Raw genomic sequence first — 17,829 nt, 5'->3', positions numbered from 1 at the left:
AACACGCTCCTCCTCGCTTCGCTCGTCGTCGCACCTATCTTTTGACTCGTGCAGATCACCGTGATAACTATTGAAATTAGTATTTAAAATTTTAAATCCTAATGGTTTAATGGCCATTAGGTGTTTCATGATTAGGAATTTCGACTTACTGACCACTGGTAAATAAATTTGTGGTGTTTTGTGGATTAGGAAATTTGACAATTTAAAGTACTATTTATGTATATGTTTAAATTATTTAAAAATGTAGTATTTAAAGCTTATGAATAAAGGTATCTTAGGTATTCTGTATATATACATATATAAACAACCAAATTTTATGATCTCTTTACAATATTAGTTGCCCACTTATTATTTTGGACGCCAACCTATCAATTCAAGTTCACTATATTTTTTTTGGCTGGCTTGATTTTGCTGCCAGTTTTTTAATAATATGATGCTTAAATTTGTGGCTAATATAAATTTATTGGCGCTAAAATATTAATGCACAGCCTAATTATATTATTATATGCCCAGTGAAACTTCCTGTTTAATATTTTAGTTGCCCGGTTAATAATAAGCCTTTGTTAAATAAACTGTCAGTCATATCACGGTTTGGTATCTTATTGGGCAATATGTTGGGAAATAGACCTATTACTTGTTCGCAAAGATTTACAACGCAGTTAAACCAATATTACAAATTTATTCAGACTTTATTTGAGTGCTGTTATTGATCGACTGACAAATCTAAAGGTAAACAAACATTTCATGGAACGGTTGCTATCCAAATACAAAATTTGACTAGGTTCTAGCTATGGCCAGTACTGTGGAACCTTAAAGTAGGCGCAACTACAAATATCACATTAACAATATTTCAATACGCCCCTTTAATGTGCATATTCTAAATAAATGGTAACACAATAAAACATACAAACAAATCAAAGTGATATCAAAGAACAACTATTACAAAAATAAACAATTAACAAGTAATGCCCAAACCACGCATACACTTATAGTGCTTTTCTCTAGGCAAAGCCTTCGTTAATATGTCGGCAAGCATTGAGTCGGTCGGTAAGTACTTTAACTCAATACTCTTATTGTCCTTTAATACACTTCGTACAAAGTGGTACCTTATGTCAATGTGTTTACTCCGAGAATGGAACATTGGATCGCTCGCAAGACAAATCGCCCCCTGATTATCTACATGTAAAGATAATGGTGCAAACTTATGTAACCCAATTTCAGTAAGCAAACTGTTCAAGTAAACCGCTTCCTTCATTGACGAGGCCAAGCTTACGTACTCCGATTCACAGGACGAGGTGCTGACACATTTCTGCTTCTGTGACTTCCAGGACACGCATCCATCTCCTAACATGAAAACATAACCGGAATAAGAACGCCTATCTATCAAACACCCTCCCCAATCAGCATCCGAGTAACCATGCAATGATTTACCCGTCTTTTTGTAAACAAGCCCATATTGTTTTGTGTGCTTTAGGTATCGCAGCACACGCTTTGCAGCGTTCCAGCATTCCTCATTAGGGCAATCCAAGAATTGACTCAATACAGCCACCGTATTCGTAATGTCGGGTCTCGTTCCCGTAGAGAGGTACATCAACGAACCTATAATTTCACGATAAGGATACTGTTCACTTTTACTGCACTTACTCACAGGTTTTTCTATCTTTTGCTTCACTTCCATAGGCGTAGATATCGGTTTACTTTTATCCATATTAAATTTAATTAATAAATCATCAATATATTTTTCTTGTGACAATTTCATTCCTTTGTCACATCTGTCAAACTCTATGCCTAACATATATTTCGCAATGCTATAATCTTTCAATTCAAACTTAGTGGCCAGTTCCTTTTTGAAATCTTCTATGCATTCACCTCTTTGCGAAGCGACGAGAATGTCATCCACGTAAACTAATACAAAGAGTTTAGTTTGCGAATCTATATTTTTGAAATAAAGGCACGGCTCATTTAAAGATGCTTGCAATTCCATGCATTTCAGCTGCTCGTCCAGTCTGATGTTCCACTGTCGACCAGCTTGTTTAAGCCCGTACAGCGACCTTTTGAGCCTGCACACACTGCCTCCAGACCTCAGGTCGCATAACATCTTGCTAGCTCTTTCATGCAAAACTGAACCTGGCTGCTCCAATCGTGTTAGATCTTGCAAACACTCATCTAGGAGATCTGGCACCTTCATATATATCTCCTCTTCTAATAATCCATTTAAATACGCCGTATTAATGTCCAACTGATGAATTTCAAGATCTAGTTCCACTGCAAGTGCGACTAATAATCTTACCGAGTCAAGCCTAGCGACTGGCGCAAAGGTTTTCTGGTAATCGACGCCGTAACGTTGGCTAAAACCTTTCGCAACTAGTCTGGCTTTTTATCTTCTCAGTTTTGTCGACATTCAATTTCGTTGTCAATATATAACGGCAACCAACAACATTTCGACCCATAGGTTTCTTGACAACATCGAAAGTATCGTTCTTGATTAAACTTTTAACTTCTGAAATTATTGCATCTTTCCATCCTTTTCGCTCATTACCGGATAAGGCCTCCTTTAGGGTTATTTCGGCGACTCCAACGAAATCCTCACAGTCTGCATACTCGTCATTGATGAGTGAGTCTACTGATGAGTTATCAGTCGACTCAACGCCTTCTTCCAAGGGAACTTGTGGTTCCAATGGAACCTGTGGCTCTACGTCAACCATGTTGTATATCTTCCGTGGACGTCCAACATGACCTCGTTCCAGTCGCGGTCGCCCTGGACCTCTCTTTACTATCCTCCCCCCATCAACATGAACGTCGTCTTGATGATGATCATGTTGAGATGGTTGGGCGACAGTGTCTGGATCGTCTGTCATTTGGCGGGCTTCGACGGGAACATCATCTCCTCCCTCGGGCTTTGGATCACGACCACTCGATGACTCAATGCACTCATCCTCGTGATTGGAGATATGTATGACCGGATTTCCACTAGTTTGAGTCGGATGGAATTCTACATCTACCGATAAAGGTTGATTTTGAATATTTATCGATTCTCTCTTATCGATTTCGAAGGGGTCAATCTTCAGGTTCACGTTTTCAATATTTTCACTTTTTGTTTCGTGAAATTTCACATCTCTTGACATGATAACTTGTCGTTGTTTCGGTATCCATACTCTGTAACCCTTGCGATCTCTAGGATAGCCTACAAAGATTCCTTCCAGACTTCTTGGTGCGAACTTATCTTTCCCGGTTGACTTGTCCAAGATGTGTACCTTAGATCCAAACTTATGTAAGTAGTCTAACTTGACAGGTCGCTCAAACCATTTCTCAAAAGGGATCTCACCTTCAAGACTTCTGGTTGGACAACGGTTTCTTACGTGGCAAGCTGTCGCTACAGCATCTGCCCAGAAACCCGGGGAAAGTCTTGACGAAATCAGCATACATCTCGCCATTTCTACCAAGGTCCTATTCTTCCTTTCGGCTACCGAGTTCTGCTGAGGTACTCCAGGAATTGTCAATTGTCTTGCTATTCCTTCTTTCTTCAGGAACTCGTCGAAATCTCGATTACAGTATTCGCCTCCGTTATCTGTGTGGAGATAAGTTATTTTACGTCCGAATAGGTTCTCTACGTGATTTTTATACACCTTGAATGTAGTGAAGACTTCACTTTTCTTGCTAAGAAAATATACTTCACACCATCTCGTATGATCGTCGATAAAGGTTACGAAATATTTCGCTCCATTTATTGACGTATGCTGCATGGGTCCTACGACGTCAGAATGAATGATTCTTAACTTTTCATCGCATGGCCCACTCGACCTAGAAAAGGGTAACCTACTCATTTTTCCTTTCGCGCAAATATCACAATCGTACAACTCAGTTACATCTGTCATCTTTAAGTTCATGCCAGATTTGTTTAAGACTCGGACAAGATCTTTCGCATTTAAGTGACCTAAACGCTCATGCCACGACCATACGTCAACCTTTCGCTCAGAAATCGCTGACACTCCTTCATAATGTTCCTCAACGTAATAAAGGTTACCTTTACGATTCGCGACAAGTTTAGTGTTACCATAGCTATCTTGAACACTAGCTATGTTTTTCTTGAACGTAACGCTATACCCTTGATCAGTAATTTTAGCTACTGAAATTAGGTTACATCGCAAATCCGGAACGAATAGAGTATTAGGCAGTTGCACTTCAGTTTTAGAATCATTATCACATGAAGAAAATCTTACTGTCCCCTTACCTTGTACGTTTGTGCTCGAATTCGTCGCTAAATTTAGCTTACCGGACAACGGTAGTAATGTAGTACCAAATTTATCCGCATCGTTGCACAAATGTGACGTACACCCACTGTCGACGATCCAATCTCCATTCTCGTTGCAAACAGCATTAACATCTGAAACACAATTGAATGTTACAAAATTGGAATCAACATTTTGTAAGTCACTTGAGTTCGACACATACTTTGCACTATCTATACGTTGTTCTTTCTTCTTTTGTGTACACTCGGAAGCTTTATGTCCATGCTGGTGACATTTGAAACATTTGTACTTAAATTTCGAATTAGCCGGCTCATCACATGCGTGTTGACGTTGCTCTGTACCACTCTTTGGCTTAGAAGACCTCTTTCCTTTCACAAGAAGTGCCTTGTCTACACTTTCTTTTCGATTTCTGGAATGTTCTTCTTCTAATATCTTAATTTTCAATGCGTCTGGTTTTGGCAACTCATCTCAAGATTCTATGGCACATCTGAAATTGTCAAAACTGGACGGCAAACTATACAAGAGCATTATAGACGTCAAGTCATCATTCATTTTTATATCCATGTCCGCTAATTGGCTTACTACATCGAAAAATCTCATGACATGTTCTCTCAAGTCACCATCTTCATCCAATTTACGCAGTAACAACTCTTTCAACAGCGTAGCCTTTTTCGCAGGCCCCTTGGAAGCATAAATGTTCTTTAACTTTAGCCATACCTCGCGCGAAGTCGTGCATCCTCTCACATGTCGCAATTCGCTTGGTGTTATGGATAAAATTAGGTCGGACTTAGCTTTAGAATCTGCTGTTTCCCATTTAGCTGCTTCGGCTGCTTCAGTTGGTTTCTCTGGTTTCTCGATACTTCCATTAACGTATCCCCATCCGTCGTTTTTTATTAACACTGCTTCTACTTGGATCTTCCATGTTTCGTAGTTTTTATCGTTGAGTTGATCAATTCTAACAGTAGTACTACTCATTTCGCTGAAAAATTCTTTCTAATACCGTTAACACTATTCTCGATCACTGATCGTGCGTAGGCTACATAACCATTGTTGGGAAATAGACCTATTACTTGTTCGCAAAGATTTACAACGCAGTTAAACCAATATTACAAATTTATTCAGACTTTATTTGAGTGCTGTTATTGATCGACTGACAAATCTAAAGGTAAACAAACATTTCATGGAACGGTTGCTATCCAAATACAAAATTTGACTAGGTTCTAGCTATGGCCAGTACTGTGGAACCTTAAAGTAGGCGCAACTACAAATATCACATTAACAATATTTCAATACAATACATATTGTATGTATGTTCTGGTGAAATCTTACAAGCCAAATTACACTCACTTCCCACTATTGGCTCGATTTTGAGCTCATTAGAATCTCTACCTTCTTACCATAGCCTCAGACCAGGGACCGGAACCGGTTACCTTAACCGGGGTTTTTCATAGGGTTATTTTAAAAGTGGTTATAAAAACCCCTACCATAACGGTAACCGTCTGATAAGGTAACACTTTGATTCGGTAACCGTATCAGATCGAGTTAACCTCGGTTACCGGTAACCGAAATAAAAACCCAGTCGATTCAGTTACCTCATAATAAGGTTTTGAACCAGTTCAAACGATTGTAATCTTTACGCACACTCAAATTGAACTTATTATTGAATAACCGTGGTTGGCATGGGCGGTCTATTAAGTCTCCAGCACAAACATGTTTTTTTGTCGGTAACTTCGCTTATTGTCAATTCAAACAATATTGTACTTTGGGTCCTTAAGCTAAAATTGAAAACATTATTGGGCGATTACAGTATTACTTTGGAGCGACAGCCGCAGCGCGGCCATTCCTTTGTTTATCTTTATACCTGTGTGTTCTTATTGTTTTTGTTCATTTCGGAGCAATTCTAGTTTGGAATTTTTAGAAAAGGGCTTGCTGCAAGTAAACACCATCCTATCCTAGCAATATCTGCTATTATTTAGTTATATTTTTAATGCTACTTAGATATTATTTTTCTATTTTCGGGTTCAAACTTGGTATGTACCTACAGAGTAAAGACTGATTTAAGGAAATATTTTAACCTAACTAGTAATTTTACTGGTAGGTATAGTTTATCTTTAGATAGAGTGATTAAAAAAATCACTTTGTGATAAAGATACATGCGTTAGCGGATTGTGGTAGTGTGGTAGATATTTAACCATTGTTGACAAATGACATAATAGGTAGTTATTATGGGCTTATTTTATAATAAGCAACTACTTTTAAACGTTTTCAGATGCGGTGAGTTGTGTCGGCTAAAAGTCGTAATTTACCTTGTTTTGCTTAATGCAGCGAGCAGAAAATATATATATTATCTATAGCAGTGATAACCTTATTTTAATACTTCAAATCTTTCATTAATACCAGAATTCATTATATTTATTGAGTATCTGTAACATTGGTACCTAGGTGAAATAATTTTGATTAAATTAAATAGATACATACTTAGTAAGCAATGTTGGGCATTCAAGAATATAATCATTATTTGAATAAGAATTCCTAAGAATAAAATCATGTTGATTTTATTTCCGTCAAAATTATTCCAATAATTTTGATCGGAAATAATAAACGTATGTGAACAAATTTAATAAGAATAATCTCATTCTTAATCAAGTAAATGTAATCATGATTTTATATTCTTAATAATATTCCTGGATTAAAATGCAGTCTAGGTGCCGTATAGATAGAAGTAAATAATAATAGTTTCTTGTCTAATTTATACCTAATTTTATTACTTTAATTTACTGCCGCATAGTCTTTGTATTGGTCGATACCCGTATTGCTTTTAATGTGATAACTTAATCATCAGGTACAATTCAGCTGATCTGACCGGATGGTGGATAGCGGAACACTTCAATGGCTCACTGTGCTTAATTTAATGTAAAAAATAAAATACCGGCCAAGTGCGAGTCGGACTCGCGCAGGAAGGGTTCTGTACCATTGCGCAAAAAACAGCAAAGAAATCACGTTTGTTGTATGGGAGCCCAACTTATATATTTATAATATTCTGTTTTTAGTATTTGTTGTAATAGCGGCAACAGCAATACATAATCTGTGAAAATGTCAACTGCCTAGCTATCACGGTTCATGAGATACAGCCTAGTGACAGACAGACGGACAGCCGAGTCTTAGTAATAGGATCCCGTTTTTACCCTTTGGGTACGGAACCCTAAAAAAGGTGTTTTTAAAGGTATGATAAGGAATAGCTCGATATGGTGTATTCCTATTTCTCTCCGCCGGGCACAGATGGGAATAGGCATTAGGATGTAGTTTCAGTGTCCGAGTTACTACCGAGACTCATTGTGTTTTTAAAAGTTCAGCTGATATTTAAAATTTGCATTCATTATTAGACGGAAATCAATAGGTATTAATATCGTTTCACACACCGCCTACCGCACGTGTCTCAAATCACAAATTCTGTCAAAAAATTCACCACGCCACGACTAAATCTTATTGTTATTGCCAATGAGTAATAAATGACGGTCTCAAGTGGAAACACGCCAAATAATACAATACAATAATTCATGCTGCGATCTGCGACTTTCTGCAAATCTAGTGATAAGCGTAGGACTCTTTTCTTACCTGCTGTAATTTGCTATCTCATTCACTTTCCGTATGTGTGAAAGAGATAGCATACGTAAGACCTCAAGGCTGATAAGAATAATAAACAAAATGCATACTTAATTGGCAAAGGAATATACATTGAACCATCATAATTATAATTTCGCAGTTTACTTTTTATGTAGCTTCATTATCAAATTATCATCACCGTTTCGAAAGCTTCTAAAAAAATGTACCTACCTATCTATCACAATCACAACTTTTACGCTAAAAAAAATTCAAATCAATCCGACCATTGAAAAGAGGAGTGAAATTTATTTTACAAATTATATACATTGTACTACAAAAGTTAACTTAATTCAGAATAACATTCTAATTGAATATAATGCAGAAAGTCGCAGGTCGCAGTATGAATAACTCTGTCACTGAAACCACATACTAAACAATACATGAAATGAATGAAATGAACGAAATAAACACAATAAATACAATAAACAAAATAATCAAAATAAATAAATAATATTAATCATATAAATAACATTAATAAAAATAATATTATTAATAAAATAAATTACATTAATAAAATGAATATAATTGATAAAATAAATAACATTAATAAAATAAATGTTATTAATAAAATAAATATTATTAATAAAATAAATAACATTAATGAAATAAATGAATTATAGTAAATAAATAAACAAAAAAGTTAAAAAAAAAACAAAATTAAGAAAGTTAACAATTAATAAAACAACTATTTTTTTTAGTATTTTACTGACGGCACATCACTAAATACGGATGTTGCAAACGTATAAGCAACCGATAATAAAGGTTACCATAACCGAATAAAAACCTGTTAAAAACCCCTAACAAAAACCCTATCGCGATGGGGTTTTGAGATTAACTCGGTTAAAGGTTAAGGTTACCGTTTCAATAAGCTTACCATTACAATCAGGTAACAGTATGATAGGGTTACCGAATGATACGGTAACCGAATCGATTGGGTTACCGAATGGATAGGATTAAGCGTAAAGAGGGGTTTTCCGGTCCTTGCCTCAGACAGGTACTATTCATAGAGTCAACACTTATAGAAATCAATATTTTTACCAGAAAAGTATCTAGAGTTATAAATAAACAGTTATGAGGTCGTAATCAATTAATATCTGGCCGAAAATAAAATAAGCAGTTCTAATTAAGTCAGTGGTTCTAAAATATAGCGAATTTCTTTTTCAGTCTAGTAACAACTTTAACTCTCCCATAAATTTTCAAAGATTTCTTTACACTTACAATAAAGTGTAGTTTAAAGTTCTTTCCTTCTTCTTCTAGAATAACACGATGTTGCAAACTTTGCTGAAATTTCTACCGCGCTATGCAACTTTAAACTTTTTAAAATATAACTTTAATACTGGTGTTACAGCACCGAACTAGAATATCTATGAACTTTGACTTTAGTATTTTTCATACTCGATGGGTAGGCTGACAGGTGTCATCTCAATATAATTTTACGAGATTTGGTGTTTTTAGGTTATAAATTATATTTGTATATATTGTAATGCCGTGTTTGACTTTAACCAGGGCGTAACTCCTCCCTTCGGGCAAACTCGGCTCCGTTCGGCTCAGCATTGCTCCGAGCAATTATTAGGGTTGACATATCTTGACGTCCCTTTGCGTGCACGACCACAGATAAGATAATGGCTTGAATTTTGACAACCCTAAATAGCCCAAAGGGATAGTGCCATATATTAGAAAGCATGATTGGACCGTGAACCGCTGTCAAACTTCGGTTTTGTAGGAAGTGTCCTTTCTGTACGGTAGTACTATTATTTATTCTGTGCTTTAACATAATAATATAATTTTATATTAGCCAATCAAAACTTTGACTGACCAATCGTGACTGTTTTTGACAGCGGGAAATTGTGAATTTGGTAATATTTAAAGCTATGGGATGATATATTTAGGTTAATATATAGTTAATATATATAGTGTTAGTCGTCTGGACCGTTTATCGAAATATAAAATGTAGCGAGAGATGTATAAAAAATGCAAGTACACCTGAAACCTAGGTGGCGTATTCCGATTGTAACAACAGGTTATGAATTGGATGTGGATTTGTTATGGATATGATCTGTCAGCTGTCCAACGTGATAATATATGTAAAAATAAGACTTTCTGTGTCTGATAACTGTCTATATTAATACCAGTAATTTAGAAACTATTAGCGCCACTTAGGCTATAAAGCTGATACTAAAAGCAATAAAAACATCACATTTATATTTCCATATAAAATATTTCAATTCCATTGCTTCTAAGTAGATGTATCGGAATAGGCCGAATCGTCCTCGGCAGCTATTTACTGTAGACGTGAGGGCACTGGGAAACAGGCGATTTGCGAACACTAGTTCCAGGGTTCCGTGTGGAAATCCGTAAAAAAACTTTTTTTCAACACACAAATCGCCTGATAAATAACTACCGTCGCCCATGGCCCATGGACACCTGTACCGTCACCAGCAATAATATGTTACACAACGAAGGCCGCAAAAATATCTGACACGATCTTATTCGTAGTACAATAAGTGCGCGTCACATATTTTTGCGGCCTTCATTGTGTAACATATTATTGCTGGTGACTGTACAACCAGAAGGGCCACAAGTGCGCTGCAAGACTTTACTTTTTGTTCACATTCACTTGCGTGTTCTAGGCAGTGAATGTGTTAAAAAAACACAAAAATAAATTAAATAAATGTTTTTTTTTTTAAACGGAGTACGCTCTTTTCTTGAAGGTCTCTTAAAGGTCGTATCGGTCCGGAAAAACTGCGGGCGACAGTTCTTCCTCAGTTTAGCTGTGTGAGGTATGAAGTTTCTGGAGAAACGCAGGACTGCCAACCAAGTTGATTTGATTGAAGTGGTGTTTTGACGTAATCTGTTAAGTAAGGTTTATATAGAAAGAAAGAAAACTGTTTATTTGCAAACACACTTAGGTAAACAATCAAGTGCAAACATTAAACTAGTGGCTCTATGAGCTGTAGACCTCGCTAACATAATAAATGTAAGACTCCGCCATTTTGAAAAAAAAATCCAAAAACTGAATCGACAAAAACAATCTATTTGATCATCGAACCTACTCACAAAATTTCACGAGAATCTGCGACCTGTAAAGGAGAACATCCGGACATACGAAACCATGCCCAAGCGGAAACGGAGACCTACGTCAGGCGTGGCTCACACCGCGATTTCGTCGCTTTGCTACAGGTAGCTACAAGTACATCCGTTCCACACCAATTTTGGTGGCTAGCCATAAGCCGCGCGTGGCGCTGTCGCCACCTAGCGGCCATATCTGTCCTGATTGTAACAGACGCGTTTTGTTAGAGAGTGAGTCTTCTGTACCTAGTACTATTATTTATTCTGTGCCTTCGTTAACGCTCGGTCAAGTAACTATGCGTGCCAACAAAAAGGCTCAAGCTCAGCATTGTGCCACAGCTGCAATCAACTCGGGCCTACCGCGAACCACGTTCGACGCGTTGCCTCCCTGTCACACTTACGTACGAATTTACAAGTGCGACAGAGAGGCAACACGTCGAACTTGGTTAGCGGTAGGCCCTCAGCTCGGAGGCTGCAGTGGTGATTTTCAACTTGCTCGTTGTTGATGAGACGATCGCTCGCACTGATTGATGCGTGCGAAATGCACTACGAGTCGTGTCCACTCAAACAAATTGAAGCAGAACCCTCACAAATAAGCCGGAAAGTTGATCTTAACCCCATTTTTTATTATTTTCTATGTTGAAAGTACCTTGAGCTATGATTGATACGTACGTGCAAGGCATCGGCAATGGAACCTATGATCAGACACGGCTATAGCATTATAACCCTTATTATTTTAACCATAAGGTCTGCAGTAAAATTAAATGGTGATTTGTAGTCTAGGTAAAGCCTTGTCTAGGTTTTTATATTTATACTTAGAATAAAAATTGTAGGTGTTGTGTTATCTTTGGAATAAAGATAGCTTGCGTACGGTTATAGCTGTCATCTTTAATAAAACCTAGCGTTTTATGGATATAGTATAAATCGTATACAGATGACAGCTGTCCCTGCTCCCTGCTAAGCTAATATGGCCGCCTTTTTATCATTTGTCACCATGCCTGTCACGTTCTAACAAGTATGAAAGTGCGAAAGTGACGCATGACATGACAGGTGATTAAAATGCGACCATGATATCCGTGCTGTACTCGAGATATGTCGCAAATATATACTATAGTGCTTTTACATCATAGATAAAGAAACAACGGGTTGCACTCCGGGAGTGCCGGCAGAAGCGGAAACTCAACGACATTGTAACTCAAAATATTAATAACAGCGCCATCTAGTGCAAAATGTCTGCAGCACTATGTATAATTGAGGTTAACGCCATCTAGCGTTATTTCGTCGCATTACTTGAAACCCCTAAGCACATCACTGTGAGTACTACAGTTATATTAATACCAGTTTGAGGGAAACTCACTAGATGGCATTTAAATCAAAAAAGAAAAACACAATGACATTGTCCGTCACACGTGACGTCACGCAAGCGCCCTGCGCCGCCTAAACGAAACAGCAGGCTCAGGCATACATTTTCGCCGCGCGGTACAAAGAGAGGGTTACGCCTTACGCCTTACGTCTTACGCTGTCTCGGGTTTAACATTTTTCCCCCACCTCAAAAAGTGCACAGCGCCGCTAAAGAAGTTTTCACTTCAAAAATAATGGAACGTTCAACGAAACTTCCCCTGTGTGTTCCTTCCCCTTCATGCAATTACACACATAAGTATTTAATTCTACCGTGTACTGTTAATATCCACACTCAAACTCCGAGTTATTAATTGTTTAATTGTTATTTAATTGCGGAACGTGACATGTTCCAACAAGTTGTCGAAATTTGTTGTGCAACAATGATCGAGTGAACTTGTTAATGAGTTTAAATTAGACATTATACTCCCGTGGCAAAAGGGAGTTCAGGAAGTTGATTCTAGTTTAAATTTTTTTAATGGTTTTGATACGGCCTTGTTGATCGTCTTATCATATTATCATATTTATCTATTGCAACCATGGTATTTTTATTGATATTACAATGTCTGGGTAGTTCTGACATTGTAATATCTATAAAAATACCATTGTGAGGGCATAGCAATATTACATGCTTAGGATCTAATCTTAAATCTATGTGTATAATATAAAAGTAAGTCAATTTAGTAGTTTTTTTTATGACTTCCACTTCATCTCGCATGCACCAAATCAGAATCGAGATCTATGTGCAAATATTGTTTATTCTGTATGAACACCATTTTATAGGCCCTGATATTTTTATATACCGTCATAAAAGACACCGCGTTTGCATCCAAACTTCGATTCCACTGGGGAGCAATGCAAAAAGTAAACGAGAAAGCATTTACAATCCGCAAACTTGTTATTTTTACGGGCCGCGTGTGTATTATGGAAATGTTTTACGTTTCTTTTTTTTACGGCTTTTACTTGTTTTATTTTTATTTATTGAGGATGTTTTATTTTTTTCGTTTTATTTATACTCTGGCAAACCAACATTTTGTCATTACAAAAAGGCGCGAAATTCAAAATTTGCAAGGGAAATCGATCATAATCGATCCTTCGCGCCTTCATTTTTAAATTTGCCGCCATTTATTTATTCTGATAAATTTAAGAAGAGTAGGTATAGGTAATTAAAATTTGGTTAGTTTGAAGATCGGGCCATCAGTGATTACTAAAAGAGATTTTTAAAAGAAAAGACCTGATTTTTAATTATCCCGGAAACCCTTTTCCAATTCAACCCAACAATTATGAGAGTGTAATCAAAGTTGTAATTAAAAGTTAATTTAAATTGTAATTTTCGCTGTAGATTGTCAGTTCGGATGTAGACGAATATTTCTATGACCTCTTTAACGTTTGTGTGTTTGTATGTTTGCGATAAACTCAAGAACTACTGAATGGATTTATATGCGGGTTTCACCTATCAATAGAGTGATTCTTGAGGAAGCTTTAAGTGTACATATAATTTGTTAATCCGTGCGAAACCGAGTCAGCTCGCTAGTATTAAATAAATTCATTCAATTGCCTGCATTAATTATGCGCGTGCGATAGAGACAGGCAACGGGTCAATATTCGAAATTTTTCATGTTTGTCGTCCATATTTTAGTTTGCAAGAGTCGACATTTTATTAGACATACATAATTAACTAAACTGATGAAACAAGAAGCCTGCAATTAAAAAAAACCGGACAAGTGTGAGTCGGACTCGTCCACCGAGGGTTCCGTATTCTGTAGTATTTATTGTTATAGCGGCAACAGAAATAAATATGTGAAAATTTCAACTAGACAGTTGAAATTTCACGTCACGGTTCTTGAGATACAGCCTGGTGAGTGGTGACAGACAGACAGACGGACAGTGGAGTCTTAGTAATAGGGTCCCGTTTCTACCCTTAGGGTACGGAACCCTAAAAAGTACCTACTCAAGCATAACTTTCGTAAAAACTCGCATTTAAAGCCTAAAGGCGTTCAGACTCCAAAACTCCCTGAACTGTAAATCATAAGCAAAACTAAGACTCCCCACGGGTATATTTAACTTACAACAAAGAGAAAGTTGCATTTTAGGAAAACACTTTGAGCCACACCTGCTTTTCATTTGGACGAACTTATTTCGCGGGAGTTTTTGCTTGAATTTTTATGGGCACCCTACGGAGCGGACACAGTGGCATTTTCCCTAACAAACCTACATCTCAGATAGAAAAACAGAAAATGGCACTCCAGTATTCAAAAGTATACTGGCGCCTCATTTGTTTGAGCTTGTTGAAAACTTATCCAAAGTAGTTAGTTGTTTGAAGTATCAAAATTAGTGGGCTTTAGGCTTATTTTGGCCTGACCATATAATTTATTAATTTCTTCCCTATTACAAATAGTTCAATGACTTTTTCAAAAGTCTCTATTGTTTCCCATAAAGTTTTAAGTCATAATGGTATTGTTTGTCCGCATTTTCGTTAGTCATAATTTGTTTTTTGTCAGAAACGCGTAACTTTTCAGGATTGCCATAAAACAAATCTAACCTAACCTAACCTATCTATAGGATAACCTTACGAAAATCCTGAAACGTTAACGGTTTCAGAATTATGACTAATGATAATCTGACGATCATTACATTATGACTTTCATACATACATGACTTTCAATAATTATGTCAAACAAAGGGATCCGGTTTTTCAATGGCTGTTATAGCTGTTATACGTGGAGGAGTATTTAAACGTTACCTAGAGCCCCAATTACATTTAACAATTTGTCATAATTTTGAACTGCTTTAGTATAGATACGATCTTGAAAATCGTTCACTGATTGGTGTATGCGAAATGAAATCTAAATAAAACTGAAAGTCGTACGTAAGATACGCGTCAATCACCAAAACGATCGTCGAGGTCGTATTTAAACCAGTTCAAAACTTTAACAAATTGCTCAATCTGAATAGGGCTCCTAGTGTTAAGACCATGGCGTCCGTGTGTAGCACGCTCGCTTCAAACACAAGTTTAGTGTTCCTCCATATTTCTGCCGTTACGTCTGCGGCAATAAAACGACTAGGAATTGTATCCGCTTGTGTTCCGACAAGAATGTACACTTAGATGTGGTTTCAACGAGGAATGCGAGCAACGGAACATATTTATTTTGTGTAAATTGTTTACTATAAGTACTCGTAAACGGCTTTATACGCTTTTACCGCAGATTCTGTAACATACCATAATGAATATCCCCTTTATTGCACACTTAAATTACCTGCATACTTAAAGAAAACGGTACGAATAAAGGATGACTCACTAAAGGATGGCTGGGGCCTGGCCGGAGCTTCCGGCGCTTCGTTTTCTATGGAAAGCACCACGTGATGAACTGATCACCGATCAGCCGTCTTAGAAAATGACATGTCGGACGCCTCGGCCCGGGCACGGCCCGGTCTAGCGTGAGGCGTGAGTCAACCTTAAGGGCGTCCGCTAGCCCGCGCGTGTGCACGAGGAAGATATACTTATAGTCTAAATCTCGCCTAACCATGTCGGTCGATCGTGTTCCGAATAAACAACATTTAAGAGTGTTAAAAAACTCAATATAACTTAATCATATAAGATCTTCTTGATAGGAAAAGTATAATATTGGGACCTTTTAGCAACCTTAGCAATCTCAACGTGTTAAGTTTTCTTTCAGGGCACAATAAATCCTCGATGTATGTGATATAAACAGAACACGACTAGAAAGTTTTCCCCGTAATGTATCGTTGATAATGGCAGTCCATTTGTCAGTGAATTACCTTCGTTTTCTAGCTAGTACTCACAGTAATTACCTAACTTAGTAAGTGATAGGATGGTTTTTGGACTTTTTGGGACTTTTGGGCTTTCTACACTAGGTAAGTAATATTGTGATTGATACACATTTTTTTCTTTAAATATTTTAGGGCGTCTGCTATCTGGCGCGGGTGTACGGAGTGGGTGAGCCGTGAGGTGATTTTTGAACAATCATAGCGCTTTTTTAGATCACAATACGGTTGCCAAAATTTTGATTAGCAATATTGAGTATTTTCTCTAGTGACTTCATAGATTCAAATCCAGATTTTTTGACTTTCGCTTGTCAGAACAAGATCAGGAACATAGGTCCAAAATGCACCATAAAATATTTAAAAAATTTTTGCACAAAAGCTAAAAATATGAAAAATCCTTCTAAAATAGTCTCGCGAAGGCATGCTGCGGATTTAACCTACAATGACACCCGCGTGCGTGCGCCTGCTCCGTGTACCCGGCCCAGCTAGCGGACACCCATAAGATTTGTGATTTCAATCGACAGATAAATCAGTGCGTGTAACTGTACATAATTAGCCATTGAAACACTCGTGTGATCCTTTTATGAAACTCGTTTCTTAAACCCGCACTCGTATTTTAATGCCTATCATTATGTGGCAGTCACATAAACAACTAACCTATATTAAGGTAGAAGTACTAGTGCTCGACGCTGCACTAGTATTCGACATGGGCACTTTATGTCAAAGTGACAAGGATTAAATCTGAATACAGAAAAATCTTCGCCATTTAAATTTAACCTATATTACTTTGACATAAAGTGCCCATGTCAAATACTAGTGCAGCGTCGAGCACTACATAGGTACTACTTCGTTAGTTATTCTATATGAAAGATTCGGTGCCCTTAGCCTATTTTGTCTGCAGCCAATGAGACTACCTCCATGTCGCCTCAAGCCTCTCTCGACTTTGACCTCTTTGTGTAGCACTAATCGGACTGCAGCCAGTCACGGTCATAAACATGTGTACAAAAGTGAACCTTATTGCAATGGAGTAAGGAAGAGTGTGTACATGTTTATGATAGACGAGGGACACTTGGGCAGGTGATATAATGAGGGTTATGTGAAAGGGCTGAAGAAAACGGTAGCGTAAGCTTATTTTAAATAATAAAGCGTCTTTTTCTTTCCGTTGTTTTTGACTTATAAAATATTATCCAATTGGAAAAGGTGTTTTATTTTATTGTACGAGTAAGTATTTAACTTTTAATAAAAAACCTATTAATCGATCGTGGGTTCAAACCCCGGGTCGTAACAATGTTTTTTTCGGAACTTATCCATATAGGTACCCACGATATATCATTAATTCATTAGATATTTACCAGTCGTTTTTCGGTGAAAGAAAACACCGTGAGGAAACCGAACTAATCCTAAAGGGCCAGTTTGCCCTCTGGGTTGAAAGGTCAGATGGCAGTCGCTTTGCTAAAAACTAGTGCCCATGCCAATTCTCGGGATTAGTTGCCAAGCGGACACCAGGCTCTCATGACCCGTGCCAAAAAAAACGGGATAACGCGAGGAAGATGAGATGGCAGTTAGATTGACGTGTTACTCTAACTCTCGGTCCTACAAAATAAACATAAAACGCCAGAAAAGGTCAAACTGACGCGAAAAGTTTTTGTCCTTAGGTACTTTG

The sequence above is a fragment of the Cydia splendana genome, chromosome 21, assembly GCF_910591565.1.
Source record: "Cydia splendana chromosome 21, ilCydSple1.2, whole genome shotgun sequence".
Taxonomy (NCBI): Eukaryota; Metazoa; Arthropoda; class Insecta; order Lepidoptera; family Tortricidae; genus Cydia; species Cydia splendana.
The sequence above is the reverse complement of the archived record's forward strand: the minus strand, read 5'-3'. Positions refer to the sequence as shown.